The 17,493-nt window shown below is 38.8% G+C and overlaps 2 pseudogenes; one reads left to right on the top strand and one right to left on the bottom strand.

Annotated features, from left to right (window-relative positions):
* The first annotated feature begins 3,723 nt into the window (after positions 1 to 3,723).
* On the top strand, positions 3,724 to 6,208 carry LOC146570619 (uncharacterized; annotated as a pseudogene).
* A 1,043-nt stretch (positions 6,209 to 7,251) lies between these two features.
* Positions 7,252 to 16,268, bottom strand: LOC146570618 (uncharacterized; annotated as a pseudogene).
* Positions 16,269 to 17,493: the final 1,225 nt, after the last annotated feature.

Genomic DNA, 17,493 nt, shown 5'->3' with positions numbered 1-17,493 from the left:
AGGGACCCCGCCGTATTAGTCAGAGGTCCCTTTACTACAGTTCGGAGTCGCGGACCTTCAGTAATAGTAATAAATCACACAGCAATAGTACATTCACGTTGTTGTAAAAAGCATGATAATATATTAAGTAATCCAAAGTATTCAGAATACTGTCATTGAGTAACGTAACGGAATACGTTACAGAATACATTTTGGGGCATGTATTCTGTATTCTGTAATGGAATACATTTTAAAAGTAACCTTCCCAACACTGAGGAGGATGGAATGACAAAAAGAGAGAAACACCAATTTCAGACTTTCATTCTGTTTTTGTCGAAGCGGGAAATGTATCTCACGGAGCCTTGAGCAGCAGTCTTCATCTTGGGCTGAAACAAACCGTTGTCTTACTTTCACAGTGACCACTGGCTTGAATGCAATCAGGCTACTCCTATTCATCTGCCTGCCAAATATATTAACATCTATTGTTTATCTTTGTTGTCACAGGCGGCCTGATAATTATTAAAATGTTAATCTGATTACAAATTTATGCCAAAATAATTTTCTCTTGTTTTGGATTCTGGAATCTTCTGTCACTGTGATGACCAGTTCACAGCTGTTCACACACAAACACAATCCACACTGATTTTACGGGTGACATGATTTCTATGTAATTAGTTTGTTTTTATTCTGAGGCACAAAGTCCCAGTTTTATCATATTTTAGCAGCCACATTCACAAAATTGTTGATATGCATTAAGCCATTTCTTTTAGTAATGATTACAAACATCTACTTTATTATTCATTACTTTGCACACCCATGTATCCACACACAGGGTACAGAATATAAGCACGCAAAAGAACAAGGAACAGCAATAGCCTACGGCATTTATTAATATTAAATGTCTCCATTCATTTCCACAGGTGAATATAAGCTATTACATACACACACACACAGTTACATATACAAATATTTGCTGTGAGTGAAACTCTCTCAGTGCATCTGAATAAATAATGTAGTAGTTTACCCCTTAAGCATCAAAGTAAATAATGCGCTAATTTCACATTCTCCGTGCAGAGGGCAGACAGTATGAATGCTGTCCTTTTACATGTTTGCCCTAAATGATTTCCAGTTCATTGATTACATTTACAGAACATTTATAACCATTAACACAAAAGAGATACGTAAATATTTAAAAATAAAATACTCTCTTTTTTGCATTAGGGATCAGTGGTATAAAGAAGTCTAACTTTGGTATTTAGGAGATTATATCTTTATAATATAGACATAAAATGTAAAAGTAAAATTGAAAATGCATTTTCTAAGAGCACCATGTCTCTGAATAAGCAAAGTTTCACTTTTCTTCCTCAAATAAAAGTCAGTCCAACCTTGAACTGTGCTGAACTTGCACTGCTGGTAAGTCACATAAGCCTGTGGGGACAGACTTGACCCAGTCACAAGCTTCCTCACCCTGCCTCTCTTACTTCCTCCATCAGTCCCTCCCTATTTTTCTTTATCTTGTCAACATGTGGTATTAGTCTCAATGTCCTCTTCCCTCCATCATTTGTGTGGTCTATGGTTATGTCCTCTCTGTTCTTCATAGGATTAGTACTTTATCTTGTACCAGAGTTTGGAGACAGTTGGAGAAAGGACAGTGACTATAGTAGGGTGATGTAATTGTTAACTAAAGCTAAATAGTAGACCAATTATTCCACTAGCTCCTTGTATTTTGACTTTACCCATTGTTGTTTTTGTCTCTTTTTTTAAATATAAAATTTAGCCACATCACCCTTTCCACTTTTCTCAGACTGTTATTTGCCTTGCCCTCTAGCCCTATAAATGCTTAGGTTGTTGGGCATTAAAAAGTTATGTATAGGGACGAAATCATTTTAAAATGTGTTTTAAAAGAGTTTATGAGGAGATGAGTATTCAAATAGAGAAAGGTTGGGGAGGGACATACAAGCCAAGTGTGCACACTCACACTTGCAGACACTTGCAGGCGAAAACGCATCAAATCAGACTTTTTTGACCCTATGCAACCCATATCGCATATATTTTCAAATCCAATCTGGGTCACTTTTGTATGTGGTACTGAATCCGATACGTACCTGATGTTTTAAAAAGCAACTGCTGTTTGAATGGTTATGTCGCATTAAATCCGTCTTTTACGTCACTGACACAAGACAGACGCCAATTATCAGCGCTTGAGAAGCGCCCAATAAGACATCGCGAACGCTTCCTGGCCATCCCATGTAGATGTTAGTGAAACTGTTGGGAAGACAGCGTTGGAGAAACGTGAACGTTTTATTTGTACTGTATAATCTGCAGATTCTGACAGAAATCTGCAACTATCCTTTGAAGCACCGCTCCTCTCTAAAACAGCAATAAGGATAATTATTAGGCCATATGTAAATAACAAAATAACTTTATAACTTAAAGCAAAATTTGGAAACGTAAAGTCCAAAACAAGTCTTTATATTAAGGGCCATCAGTCAAACAATACTGTTTGCTCTGGGTCTAAACAGAGCGCGTTGTTTGTGACGTCTTCTTTTGCGCATGCGGGCTGCTTTGAGGGTTCGCACTAAAGTGTTTGCTGTCACATTTTATTTGTAGTGGGAACAAGCAGACAAAAAAAATCTGATTTGATCAAAAAATCAGAATTGAGCATTAAGACCTGCAGTGTAAATGCAGCCTTAGACTTAACAGGCATTTTGCTGCAAAGTCAAGGAAAATGGATTGATTTGAACACAAGCGATACAAACACAAATAAAAAGGAATTTTCACTCACATATCTTGCGATACTATGTGCAGCAGTATGTGCATCAAAACATGATCTGAGGTCAGATCTCTTGAGATATTTCAGACTTTGCTACTCACTATAGATCTTCACTACAAGTTCCTCTGTGTAGGCACTCTGAATTTTTCAAAGACTGGCAACAGCTTGTGAAAGTTTTACCACTGGGCTGTTTGTACAGCTCATGTTTAACAAACACAGAAACCCAGAGTAGCAACTGTGCAGACAATAACTGTAGCAAGATTTCAATAATGGCTGCATCAAGTTCAAGTGGACCCTCTAAACCGCAGGTAAGTAATCATTTTCCTTCGTCTTTCTTTGCTATTTCACTCAACTGGACATATGTGTAGTTTTTATTAGCTAAATCTGGTGAAGTTGTGGTAAAATGCCAACATTAGCCTATTCGTTGTAGCAAGCTAGCTGGCAGCTAAAATTTGCTAAATTCAGTGATGCCCCTGTCTCTTTTAGGAGTTAGAGGCCCGTGTTATAACGGCGGCACAAGATATAATCAACAGGTTAGCTCAAATTCTTCAGCAACCTAATACCACATGTCTACCAAATGCTGAGCACTCTCACGAGCACTCAGGTGGACAAGCCCAGACCCCAAAAGATACAGTGCAGGCGGAGATGGCAAGGTTAGAAATTGTATTGAACCATTATACTTTTAATCATTTGGATTAGTAAAAAAATAAAATAAAATCCCTGCATGTTGAAAATTATTTCTGCTTCTCACATATAGGTCATTTCCAGGATTTTTTAAAAGAAAAAGGGGGGGAAATAGCTTTTCCCCACTCCAAAGTAGCACGCTGAGGCCTAAATCCAGCAAGCCATTCAGTGTATATATATATATATATCTAGTGAATAAAGGCTGCACCAACACTCCTTCTGCTACTGAGGAGCTGCAGCTGAGCCAAGCAGGGCTGGGAAAGAGATCCCTCATCTTGACTGATGATATGAGCCATACAATGGTAATGTAGTTAAACTTGTATAAGAGAAATGCATTTACATAAAAAAAACATGTTCTATATCAAATCATAATGATAGACATTCAAATGATAGTTGGTTTGGGTCATATATTAGCACTGATAAAAATATTTCTTAATTGTGTAGTTTTACCAATTGTGTCCCCTTATGTACTGTTTTAGATTAATAAAATGATCACTGAAGAATATCCCAAAATGGATGGCGTGCAAGGATGATTGTTGCACAAGTCATCAGGTGCATAATTTTCCTCTTTGAAATTATTCTTTTTAGATGCTAGTGAAAGTTGAAAATTGTACAATGTTTTTTCTATCAATCTGTGTATTTAGGTGGTCAAGGTAGGAGGAAACTTGTAGCAATTCCTCCTGATGTAAATGGCTACACAGGAAGACTGATCCGCAATGTTTCCAGTGCAGGAAAGACCCTCTTGTATGTTGTTCCGCTGCAGCAGGACCTTGATCTTACTCCTCTTCCATCAGATGCAGCTGGATTTCAAACCATGCCAAAGGCTTCTTGCCAGGTGTGCAAGGAAAGTATGCCTCTGCATATCCTAGCACTCCATGTCAACAATTGTGTGAAGTCTCAGTCAACAGAAGAGGAAGAGGAGGTGAATTTATGTTATATTGTGGAATATTGCCTTATCAACAGTCTATAAATATTTGGGATATTTGTGCACGTAATTATAGAAGGTTTTTTTGTGTTCTATTCTGTTTTTGTTAATGTACAATACATTGTAGTAATTACAATTGTACTTCATAGACTAATGTCCAGCTTCTGTCTGTCATGAATTCACGAAGTTTTTGTAGAGAGCCTCTTGACATGAAGCAGGTGATAATGTTCAATCCACATATTTACAAATCATTGTTTCTTTTATGTTTTAACAATATTTTTTTTCTCTAGGACATGAAAGAATGCCCAATTTGTCTTTGCTGCTTTCCAGTGAATGAGATTGCCCAGCATGCAAGCCTGTGTGGTGAAAGGTTCGTTCAAATTTATACATATTAAACACATTTTCCTATGTTTACATCGGATTCCTTTTTAAAATTTTTAAGCCATTACAGTTTTGAGCTCAGTATGTAGTTACAGTAAATACTTACTTGGTCCACATTTTAATGCTTACAGTATAATTGAAACACACAATGTAATCACCGTACCTATTAAGCTCAGGACGCAATTTAAATGCCAGTAAAATCAGTTAAAAGACATCATAAGTTACATCACATATATTTTTGCTATTGTTCATAATTTTTAGACCTGAGGACACTTCCACTCACATGACAGACGTTTATGCCAGTACTGACTCTGAGTGCAGTGTGCCAAGCAACAGAACAGATCCTTTGACTGATTTAGTCAGGTATGATTTATATTCTTTGCCCTTTCAGATTATCTGGTTTTGTTTATAATACATTTGCTTTCATTTTAAGAAACGATAATCATTTTATATATTTTTTTCTCAGTGAAGCAGATGTGCTACAGTGGCTTTCAAGTCAGGTGGATACCAGCAAAGACTTTAGGATTTGCATCACTCGCAATGATCTTGTTCAAAGAGGCTTCATTCAGTGGCAACGACAGAAGAAGGCTTCCCCTGTCAACAAACGCCACGTGATTTTTATCGGAGAAGCAGGAATTGATACTGGTGCATTAAGCAAAGAATTTTTGACTGATATAGCTATGTACATTGTACTTACAGTTCAGATATTGAATATGGCCAAATCAAATTAAGATACAGTATACCCTTTAAATTATTTTGTCTTTCTGTATCTCTATGTAGAAATGATGCATGGTATTGAGACTCGACTGAAGGCAGTGGCAAGAAGGGAAAGAGCCCTGTCATGATGTCACGAGCCCAGCGGCAGCAGCAAAGCTAGGCTAACACTAACTAGCTAGCAAGATTATAAACCTGGTGCTAAACTAAGAGAAGCCACAAAATCAGTTTGAATAAGAGTAAACATTTACTCACCAAGTCAGTGTATCAGGTAAAGATCCACAGCAATGACAATAATCTAATATTTAATATTTTTAATTAAACACAATATTACATTTTGAAATGTAATATTGTGTTTAATTAAAAATATTAAATAGGCTGAACTCAATTTTTTATCAATTTGTTATTAGAACTCGATTTAAATAAGTTACCAGTACTTTTGATGATCTCATGATGTCATCATCAGTGATTTAGAAAATAGTTTCTACAGGTTTGTCTGTTTTTATACATTTCCGAGGATTATGTAGCATATGAAGCATGTTAAATATTTCTTTGTATCTTGCAGAAGTGCAGGAGAAGTGTTTTCAGTGAGCCTTGCCCAGGGAGGTCCACCACCCTGCTTCCTGAGAAGCTGGTGTTATCAGTTTCTTGCAACAGGAAACTTCGATGTTCTTCAGCTGACCAAAGATGATGTGGATGACACTGAATATAGGTCTCTAATCGAAAAGGTGAGCTGTGTTTGTACAGACTAGTGAAAAAATGCTGATTGTTTGTGTGTGTATACAGTGTTGGGGAGTAACGTAAGATATGTACCGGCGTTGCGTATTTAAAATACAAAATATGAGTAACTGTATTCCGTTACAGTTACCATTTAAAAAGGTGGTATTTAGAATACAGTTACTTTGTTGAAATATATGAATTACACAGCGGCAGCGTTACGGTTGCTATGGTTACAGGGTGACGCGTGCTCTCTCTGCGACTGTGTTTCCTGGGTGAGAGAGCGCCTTTTTGTTGTTGTTGTTGTGCTAAGCTAATAGGCAGAGTGTTACAGTCATAGCCCTGAAGAATGTAGCCTCATGGGCAGTGTAGTCTGTGCTGCAGGGAGAATGGACTACCATACTCGTTATGTGTCTGTGAGAGTGAGGAGGGAGAAAAAAGGAGAGTGGAAAAGTACGAGTTATCATCAAGCAGAAATGGGAGCTGGAAGCATGTAAATATAATAATAACCACTGCAGCCAAAAAGAGAGCCTAACAAGCCCAGTTGTAAGTAAGCCATTAAGACACGACTGTACACTGTGTTCGTGTTTTCCTCCGAAACAATAAGTTCTTTTGCAGCAGCCTTTCAACGCCTCTCTCTGTCTCTCACTAGCAAATTTGACCCAGACAACAAAGTAAAGCTAGTTTTTGGCTACGAGCCCGACACGAACCCGACATATTAGCCAGAGGTCCCTTTACTACGGTTTGGAGCCGCAGACCTTCAGTAATAGTAATAGTACATTCGTGTAGTTGTAAAAATGATAATATATTAACTAATCCAAAGTATTCAGAATACGTTACTCTCATTCAGTAACGTAACGTAAAACGTTAAAATTGTTGATGACACAAAATCATCAGACATGAGATGCTTAACTGAATGTGGCTACTTTAAACATTAAGTTATAAAAGGTAAAAACAGTATTTGATGCAATTAAAAAAGATACATTCATCAAATAATCTGAAAATACATCCTAAGATTGATTGATTTGCTATTCTATCATTACAATACAAATAATGTGGTCAAATCCTATGAGAAAGGCTAACTGAGTGGGTTCTGTTGTGTTACTGAATGAACTATGATGTAGTTCAGCACTCTCTCATAAAGGTCTCTTCCGTTGTCAAAGGAGGGACTAAGAGGATGAATGGCTGCCCTCAGTCCTGCCATCTCCTCAGGCCCCAAAGGACACTGTATTGGTGGAAGAACTACACCACCACTCTCTGGTCTCGAATAGTCAAGGTCCAAAGAGAAATGTTCTTGAATGTCCTGAAAATTCACTTGCTTTTGTTATGAACAGTATAACTATAGTTTGCAGCAATTACAAAGTTATGTTAAAGTCTTTAAAAACAAAGACAGGTGCACATGTTAAATATATGCATGTCATGAATTTCAAGGTACAAAAACATAAGCGTTATAAAACATCTGTAATAGCACATTTTATAGTCGTACCTCAGTGTTTTCTGGTGCAGCCACAGGATTTTGACCCATGTATTTAAAAATAAATAAATAAATACATATTGAATTTGTGATGATTGATTTGGGTTTACAAGATATATATATATTAGGGGTGCAACGATACACAAAATTCACGGTTCGGTTCGGTTCGATACTTTGGTGTCACGGTTCGATATTTTTTCGATACAAAAAAAATGTTCATGCCTTTTTAATTTGTCATTTATTAAAATTATAAATATATATTTTAACTCAAAAGTACAGTTTTTAAATTTAACCCTAACCCTTGTGCGTGTTTTTTATTTTGACAGCAAATGCGCACCTGCGGACCACTTATGTGCAGCCCTGGTTATTTAGCTCGTCATATTGCAGCCACAGAAATTCTTTTGTCCTTGAAACCATAAAGCTGCACTTTCTTTTTGCCTTATAGTCTGATTTGTCATAACTTCTCCGTTTTGTGGTAAGCTTTTCTTTGGCTGTCACTTCTTCACCCTGACCTGTCTTATTTGGCTCAGCAGAACTAAAATATATATCGTGCTGCTTTTACACACGCACTCACATAAGCTCAGCGATTCTCTGCGCGATCAACCTCTCACATGTTTAAGCTTGCTGCGGGAGATTTCACTTGTCATGTTTGCATAGTAAGCTAACGATTAATAAGACGATGTCAGAGGAATTGGTGCACAAATTATCATCACTCACCAATCAGTACTGTCGCTCTCTATACACAGTTCACGCGATTGCAAAGTGAAAGCAAAAAAACAAGCGCAAATTCAAACGCGATTTCAATATGTCACATATTGACAGTGGCTCACCGATGCCAATGACATAATTACCCAGCTACATTTCTGAAAGAATGCAAAAGCATTGACATATATTTTTCCTTCCTACAATAGCCCGACGGGCAGGGAAGAGATTGATTTTGGTAGCCCGACTGAAAAAAATCGCTAGCCCCGGGACGTCGGGCTAGCGATATTGCGAGCCCTGTATCTGATTGAGGAATCACTCATCTTTGGAAAAGAGAGTTTATTACAGAGAAATGTCTCTTTCCAAAATAAAAGCTATACTATCCGCTTCTTCTGGGCTATATTCTCAGCAGCATAAGGAGAATCATGTGCTAACAGCTGTCTAAATGACTCGGCTAAAGTTAGTAGCATGCTTGTTGTTTTTGTCTTTGCACTAGGATGATGTCGGCGTAAATGTGCAGTCATATTCGTTGTGTTCCCACTAGTGCTTTCAGGTTAATCTCGTTGAAATGACCTTAACGCCACAACACGGCAAATCTCCGTTAACGAGCTACCGCCGATCGCCCCGTGCATGGGGCTAGACGGCCAACACGTTAACGAGCTAACTGCGCTAACACACTAGCTCCCACCCATGTAATTGAGCATTGCATGGCACATCCAACATACTGTTTTACTTTAGTCCATGACTCACTTACCTTCAGGGTCATACGTCACATGAAAACCAAAATAATTCCAAACGCCAGATCTGAATGAGGGTGGGGGAGGTCCATGTTGCAAGGAGAGCTTAACTTCTGTCTTGCTAGCTTGCCCTGCGCTCTTCCTTCTGACGATGCTGTCTGTGTTGAGCGCTCAGTGGATCTGCGCTCGACAGTGCAGCCTAGGCGGAGTAGTCGAACGCAGATTCACTGAGCGCTCAACACAGACAGCATCGTCAGAAGAAAAGTTGATAAAATAAATTACAAATGTTGTATTGTTCGATACATATGCGTACCGAACCGAAAGCAGTGTATCGAACGGTTCAATATCGATACGAATATCGTTGCACCCCTAATATATATATATATATATATATATATATATGCTAAGTCCTATATATAACTTACCTTTGATTGTGAACACTTTTTCCTGAAATGTAGCTTGCTCTGCCACAACCACGAACAGTAAACTGTTAGGAGGTGGTGGGTAGGTGTATTGTTGTTGTTTGGGTTTTGTTTTCCTTTTCGTTATAGGTAGGCGAGGCGGGGCTTGATGGCATTCCGACACACCTGCGACGCATCGGACGTCATCAGTGAGCGCTTTTAGGGAGCAGAGTCACGGACGTCTGGTGTCGGAGTATTTTCGCTGTCACAAGTGGTAACGAGGTAGCACAGGCTGAATCTGTTGATTCTACGCTGTGGAGCTGTATGTTTTAGGGATCCACGTTTTGACTGCTTCTCTTTTGTCTTAGCCTGTTCCATTGCCTGCCTGCCTACCTAGGATTTTGTGTTGGCTATTGTGGATCCGTGACGGAGTGCTACGTTCCATCAGGCTGCGGTCACTGCAGCAGCTGTGGTTTGTGTGTCAAGTAAGCTCTCCAACTCTCTCCGTCCACTTGTGTTTAACGCTCGGCTATCAACGGTACGCCGTAAACTCTGTTTTGTTCCTTGTTGTCAGGTAGCTCCGGTGCTTCACCTGCCTACCTGCATACCTCGGCTCCGTCTCATCTCCTCGGTGTTAATCTCCTGGCACATTTTTATCTATCACTGTATATAGCCCCTTCCCTTGTAAATATTCCCTACTCGTGTATATAAACTTGCATCACAAACTATTTGGTGTCCATGTGTGTTTCTGCCACATAATCCATCCGTGTCAGTTTACCTAACATAAACATGCAATGAGCAATGCAAACATTTTCGACACCCTGGTCTCCTCTAACTCTGCATGACGAAATAGAATACAAACAAGTTTTCAGAAGGTTGACTAATAATATAGCATGTATCAAGGTTGTACATTACCTTAAAGGAAAGCCAAACTGTTCAACAGAGCTCACAAAGAAGCCTAATGCAGTTGATGCCTTGTTATTATTTCCAGCATCAAGGTAAATTATCTGGAAAATAATTTATGAATAAATGATTTTGTTTTGAAGAAACAAACACAATATCTAACAAACTAAGAACACCTGACAGTTATATACTTTGTTAAAGTAAAATAAAGACAACTCAACACTAATGAACGTAAATTTCTTGTCAAAGGAGTGGAAGAAGAATACGCCACTTTCTCTCTATGGGGTAGTTAATTAATTTTGAGAAAAAAAATTGTGATTGCAATGGAATATTGTTTACCTTTCGCGAATAGCCATCAATCCCAGCAAATATAACTATGCCAAAAAAACAAAAGCAAAATATGAAACACACGTCCAAGTATAACATTTGTCCACAAATCATAATTTATCAACTTGTTTGTTTCTTTGCTTACTAAACAGGATTTTTTTTTTACTTTGTAGAAATAGAAATTTACCTGGATCCTCTAACTGTTAACGTAAAATGCCTTATGCTCAAATCAGAAATGAAAATAGTTACAGTGTATCCAGAGTACTGAACATACAAACACGTACTGTATACAAACCTGATGAGTTTGTGGTTTGTATCTACATGGGCCAATGAGAGGGGACCTTTTACAGAGTACACTCTTCTTGCAACACAGCCGACAGATGCCATCCTTTCTAGGATTCCTGCAGCATCTACCCTATGCATCGATACAGACACTTGCTCCCATTTGACACGGTATCCCATGGCCTGCAGTTCCCCCATCATCATTCGATAGCCGATGTGTGGCAGTCTCATTTTAACTGATCTAACAAGGCTGTCCAGCTCATCATCTGTGACACCCAGAAGCCGATCTATACTGGGAATGGAAATTTTCATTTTGATGAGGCTTTGCAAACATTCTTCTGATATGCTAAGTTTACATTGTCCTCTCGCTGTGTATACAACATCAACAAGAGAAGAATGTGGGTGTCTCTCTCCGTCTTGAAAATTTATCAGTCTCAAAAGATTGGATAAGGCATTAAGAATATCTTGTGGTACTGCTAAATTTACCAAATGACCGTATAAGTCTCAATTCATGACTGATGACATAATGCAAATAGTCCATATCTACAGGTCTGCGTTGTAGAGCTCCATGAAGCTTTGTTAGCAATCTTTCATAGAACTGCTTCCTTATTAATGTACCTGGAAAAGAAATTGATACATTTGCTAAATGTGCACTAATGACATATTAATCTATGCATATGTACATGAACACAACAGGAAGATAAACAAATTAAATCATTTACATAAACAAGTACGTCCATTTCATAAGACTTTTAATGAATTTTAGTTTGAAATACATTTATGATTTAAAAATACTTAAAAATGCAAAATATGTGAAAACTTTTTGTCCAGATTGGAGCAGAATATTCATATTTAAAATTAATTTAGTTACAAATGGCTTGGCAAAGCACCCTTTTTCCACTGACAGACAGGCAACTATTTTGTTTTAACCCTTTAAAACCGGACAGAGCGGGCACGCTCCGTTTTGCGCAAACACTTTTAAATCCCGGTAGCACTGCAACCAGGTGAGCTAGCGCAATAATTTTTTTTGCATATGAAACCTGAGGAGTTGTACTTACATCTTATGCCATCAGCTTGTCCTAGGTCACAGTTTCCTTCCACATATAGCTTTGCAAAAACTGCATAAAAAGCACTTGCAGCAACAAAAACATAATATCCCAGAAACACGCTTTGCCAATCCGATCAGCTGTTCGTAACACTTCCTACGTTGGATTAGACGTCAGCACGAACTATTGCATGTCCGCCTTGACCTGCCCGAAACCGGAAGTGATGTCATTTTCGCGGAAATGTAGTTTTTTACCATCCGGGCCTCATGAGCCTATACTGGTGTTTTTAAAAGTTAAGTTTGACTTTATGACTTTCTGTGTCATTTCTGGGATGCTTAGGACTCATATTGCACTGCTGGAAATAGTTCATTTTGATGCATATGCTGCTTTTTTGCAAATTTGCATTATAATACTTATTTTCGTTTTTCCTGCAGTGTATAAAAATTGGTGTATTTCAAAAATAAAACTATGAAGGCACTCAAAATAAATTCCCTGTGGTGGGAAACTATTTTGTGCAACTTTTTTGTATTTACAGTTTTGAGGGATAAGCCTCTTAACCCTTTACAGCCGATCGGAGCGGGCACGCTCTGTTTTGCGTAACTATTTTAAAATCCCAGTAGCACTGCAACCACGTAAGCTAGCGCAATAATTTTTTTTGCATATGAAACTGGAGAAGTTGTACTTACATCTTATGCCATTAGCTTGCCCTAGGTCACGGTTTCCTTCCACATAAAGCTTTGCAAAAACTGCATAAAAAGCGCTTGATGGAACAAAAACATAATATTCCAGAAACACGCTTTACCGATTCGATCAGCTGTTCATAACACTTCCTATGTTGGAACAGACGTCAGCGCGAACTTTTGCATTTCCGCCATTACCTGCCCGGAACCGGAAGTGACGTCATTTTCGCGGAAATGTAGTCTTTTTTTACTATCAGGGCCTCAGGGCCTATACTCGTCTTTTTAAAAGTTATCTTTGACTTTATGACTTTCTGTGTCGTTTCTGGGATGCTTAGGACTCATATTGCACTGCTGGAAATAGTTTATTTTGATGCATATGCTGCTTTTTTGCAAATTTGCAGTATAATATTTATTTTCGTTTTTCCTGCAGTGTATAAAAATTGGTGTATTTCAAAAATAAAACTATGAAGACACTCAAAATAAATTTCCTGTGGTGGGAAACTATTTTGTGCAACTTTTTTGTATTTACAGTTTTGAGGGATAAGCCTCTTAAATTTCTCTAACTACAAGTATATGTTAAAAAAAGCAAAAACGATTTTCAATTTTTTTGTAGTTTATTGCACTTTTTTGCAATTTATGTAATTACTATGCACTTAATGAATACATATTATTAAAATCTGGGCTATAATGGTTGTATTGATGTATAGCAACTTGAAATGCTCCCAAAAATGGCTCCACAGCAGGTAAAAATATAATATAAGCTCTGGTGGACTTGGTTCTATGGTAGGTCTTAAAGGGTTAAAGAGTACGGCATACAAAGATGTATAAAAAAAACAGGTGACCTGCAAGACATTACTTCCAACCCTACACTTGTCTCACTGTTATGTGCCTGGAATCTGCCATTGCTTAATATGTTATCATCACCACTGGCCATCAGGAGTAAGGCTCTGGCATCCTTGTAGATACTTTTGCAGTTTGAACCTCAAAAACCTCCATTTCAAAGTTAAAGTGTTTGTTTATTCACAAAAGAGACAGGGGCATCACTGAATTTAGCAAATTTTAGCTGCCAGCTAGCTTGCTACAACGAATAGGCTAATGTTGGCATTTTACCACAACTTCACCAGATTTAGTTAATAAAAACTACACCTATGTCCAGTCGAGTGAAATAGCAAAGAAAGACGATGGAAAATGATTACTTACCTGCAGTTTAGAGGGTCCACTTGAACTTGATGCAGCCATTATTGAAAGAGGCAAAAAGAGAAAAATGGCAGCTTGGTCAGCACGAGCAAGGACTCTATAATGTATGCAAATTCATGCGGGTCGGAATCCCCGCCCCCTCAAGCGCGCCTCCGGACGCCAAAACAGTGCCAGCAGATTGAAACTGAAAAATGGTTTGAAACCGTAAAATGGATTGAAACCGAAAACTGGATTGAAACCGTAAAATGGACTGAAACCGAAAACTGGATTGAAACCGAAACATGGATTGAAACTGAAAAGAAAAAAAAAAAAAGTAAGCGAAAACAAAATAATTACAGTTTCAATTAATTGTTTTTCACTGTCGTATTTTTTTCGGTTTCAATATTTTTTTTGGTTTCATTTCAAGGTGGCTGATTCCATAGCATGCGGAGTGAAGCGGAAAAAAGTGCAAGAGAAAGGTTTAAAAAAAAAGACAAAAAAAACCCACGGCTCGCAATAAGGAGCTGGCTCGCGTCGTTCACGTCAAAGATCCGGCCCTAAGAGCCATTTTGTTTGCGACCGACACGTCACTATAAGACATCGAGGTAAGGAAGATTCTACTGCCACAACCCTCTTTCCTCAAACAGATCCATACAAAATAAATTCTGATTCCATACATGCGAGCCTTGTGCTTCACGCTGGGATGAGGGGGGAGGGGCGGTAGTTACATTAGGGACATCAGGAAAGGTATAGTAATCATTCACAACTATATTCAGTTGCAGATGATAAAGGATTCAGAAAGTTTATTCATGCAGGCCCATAGGACAGAGAATATGCATCTTTTTTTTCATATTTTAATTTATATTTAATTGTGTTGTGGTTTGCACTGTTCTGTGTTGTTTTCACTTTATATTTGTAAAAGGGAAAAGCTGAAAATTTAAATAGTTAAAAGTTGAAATGTGAATAGTTGGTTTTTGTATTATATGATTTATTTATTACATTTTATGTGGAGTGAATAAATAAAAGTATATTTACGGTGGCCCCTAGAGACAAAGCACGTACAAACTTCAAAACACGTAAAAACTCAGAAGCACATAAAAACTCAAAACACATACAAAACACAACAGAAGTGCTCCAGGGTGCTGGGCGCAGTGTTGAGCTTTTGTTACACAGGGTTTAATATGATACTATAACGTATTGGCCATTCTTCCAGAAATGCATTTGTGAGGTCAGACATTGTTAGATGAAAAGGCCTGGCTCACAGTCTCCACTCTAACTGACCCCGATAATGTACTTTTAGGTTGAGGTCAGGACTCTATGTAGGCCAGTCAAGTTCTTTCACACCAAACTCACCAATCCATTTTGTTATGGACTTTCTGCACTGGTGAGCCAAACTGTTCCCACAAATTTGGGAGCATGAAATTGTACATAATATCTTGGTATGGTGAAGCATTAAGAGTTCCTTTCACTGAAACTAAGGGCTTAGTCCAGCTCCTCAAGATCAGGCAATACCATAATTCCCTTTCAAACAAACTTTACACTTTGAACATTGCAATCAGACAAGTACCGTTCTACTGGCAACCACCAAACACAGACTCATCTATCTGATTGCCAGATAGAGAAGCATGACTTGTCACTGCAGAGAGCATGTCTGAACTGGTCTAGAGTCCAGTGGTGGTGTGCTTTACACCACTGCTTTGCCTTGCACTTGTAAGGTTGAATACAGGTGTTCAGTCATGGAAACCCATTCCATGAAGCTCTCTATGTACTGTTCTTGAGATAATTTGAAGGTCACATGAAGTATGTGGGCATGTTTGAGGTATGTAGAGATTGACTCTGCAGAAAGTTGGTGACTCCTATCTACTATTCTTCACTCAGTGATTTTACGTGGCTTACCACTTTGTGGGTGAGTTGCTGTTGTCCCTAATCACTTCCTCTTTGTTATACGATCACTAACAGGTACAATATTTAGAGAATGTTTATATTTCATGACTGGACTTGTTGACAGGTGGTATACTATCACGTTGGAATTCAATGAACTTCTGAGGGCAATCCATTATTTCACAAATGTTTGTAGAATCAGTCTGCATGCCTAGGTTTTGATTTTATGTGACCATGAAAATGACTGGAACACCTGAATGCAATGATTTGGATGGGTGAGTCTGTGTGCTGAGAGTTAGTGGAGACAACATGGTTGCATTCTAAAATGTCTGTGTGCGTGTGACAAGCATGTGTTTCCTTATCTGCAGGTGTGTTTATCTGGCCATTAATCATTGTAGCACCAAAGCACAGGAGATATGGATGGCTACCTTCTTTAGCCAGTCCTTGCTCCGATAACATTTTAATGTAGTAATCAGTGCAATCCATTTTTTCCAGTCCATGTGACTTACATGACTGACAACACTCATTGTATTTAGACATTCCAAGCAATCCAGTTAGAAGGATCATATACATAAATACTCAGTCTCTGGTAAATTTTACCTAACTTGTTACCAGTAGTGCTCAAGGTCAAGGAGAGTGCACACACAGCTGAATCCCATTCTCTAGTTTATTTTTTATTTTAATATAGTGTGAAAGCAACAGTTATCAGTGAAAGTATACTCTCTTTGGCCAAAGTTTAGAACACAGCAAAAACAAGCAACGATTATAAGAGCAGTTACGTATTTGCGCAAAAGTCCACTAAACACACAGAACCGAGCCACAAACCCTCCCAACCCAGACTCTGGATAGTCACATTTTGGGGGATTTGATGAATTTGGACAGATTTCTAGAAATGAGAGCTGCTCCATCCAAAGTGGGATGGATGCCATCTCTCCTAACAAGACCAAGTTTCCTCCAGAAACTTTCCCAATTATCTATAAAGCCCACATTGTTTTTTTGGACACGACTCGGACAGCCAGTAATTTAAAGAGAACATGCGGCTCAAAATGTCACTAATGGTCCAATTGGGAAGGAGACCAGAGAAAACGACAGAGTCCAACTGTCAGGATTTGACGGCGCCCTGACCGGTCGACCTGCCAGTGTGTATATTTGTGTGCGTGTGTATGTGTGTCTCTCCTATCGCCGTCTTCCCTTCCGGCTCCGCTGTCATGTGTTAGGAGGTAACTTAGCAACAGGCTATCTCCGACCCGGAAGTGCTGTCACCCGGAGCTACCGCACCTGCAATCAATCCACCAGCTGCTGCCAATCAACTACCATCTTCGGCAGGGCTACTTAATGGTGTGGCTGAGCGACAGACAGCGCTGGAGTATTGCACTAAGCCTGGTAGTGTTTTCGAACCGCTAGCGTTATTGAAGTATTGTCTGATCTACGTACTCATCTTGTTGTGTGTGTGTTCACCCAGGGATTGACGGAGGATTCACCGACACAAAGGAAGCACTTGGAGGAGAGACGGGCATTCACTACCACGCACGGGCTTACACAGAAGGAAGGACGCACTATCACCATTGTTGCACATTTGAACTGTTGTCACCTTGCTGCACTGTAAATAAACGCACTGTCTTCATTTCTGAGCTCCGCGGCTGAGTCCACTCATTAACAACCATGACAGAATACTCCAGCCAGCCATGGACTCAGCGGACTCAAACCCAGT

This window comes from Mchenga conophoros, linkage group LG7 (assembly GCF_057382185.1).
Source record: "Mchenga conophoros isolate Kocher_MC1m ecotype Shallow Benthic linkage group LG7, M_conophoros_male_GT1.1, whole genome shotgun sequence".
NCBI classification, from domain to species: Eukaryota; Metazoa; Chordata; class Actinopteri; order Cichliformes; family Cichlidae; genus Mchenga; species Mchenga conophoros.
This window is presented reverse-complemented; position numbering and strand designations above follow the sequence as displayed.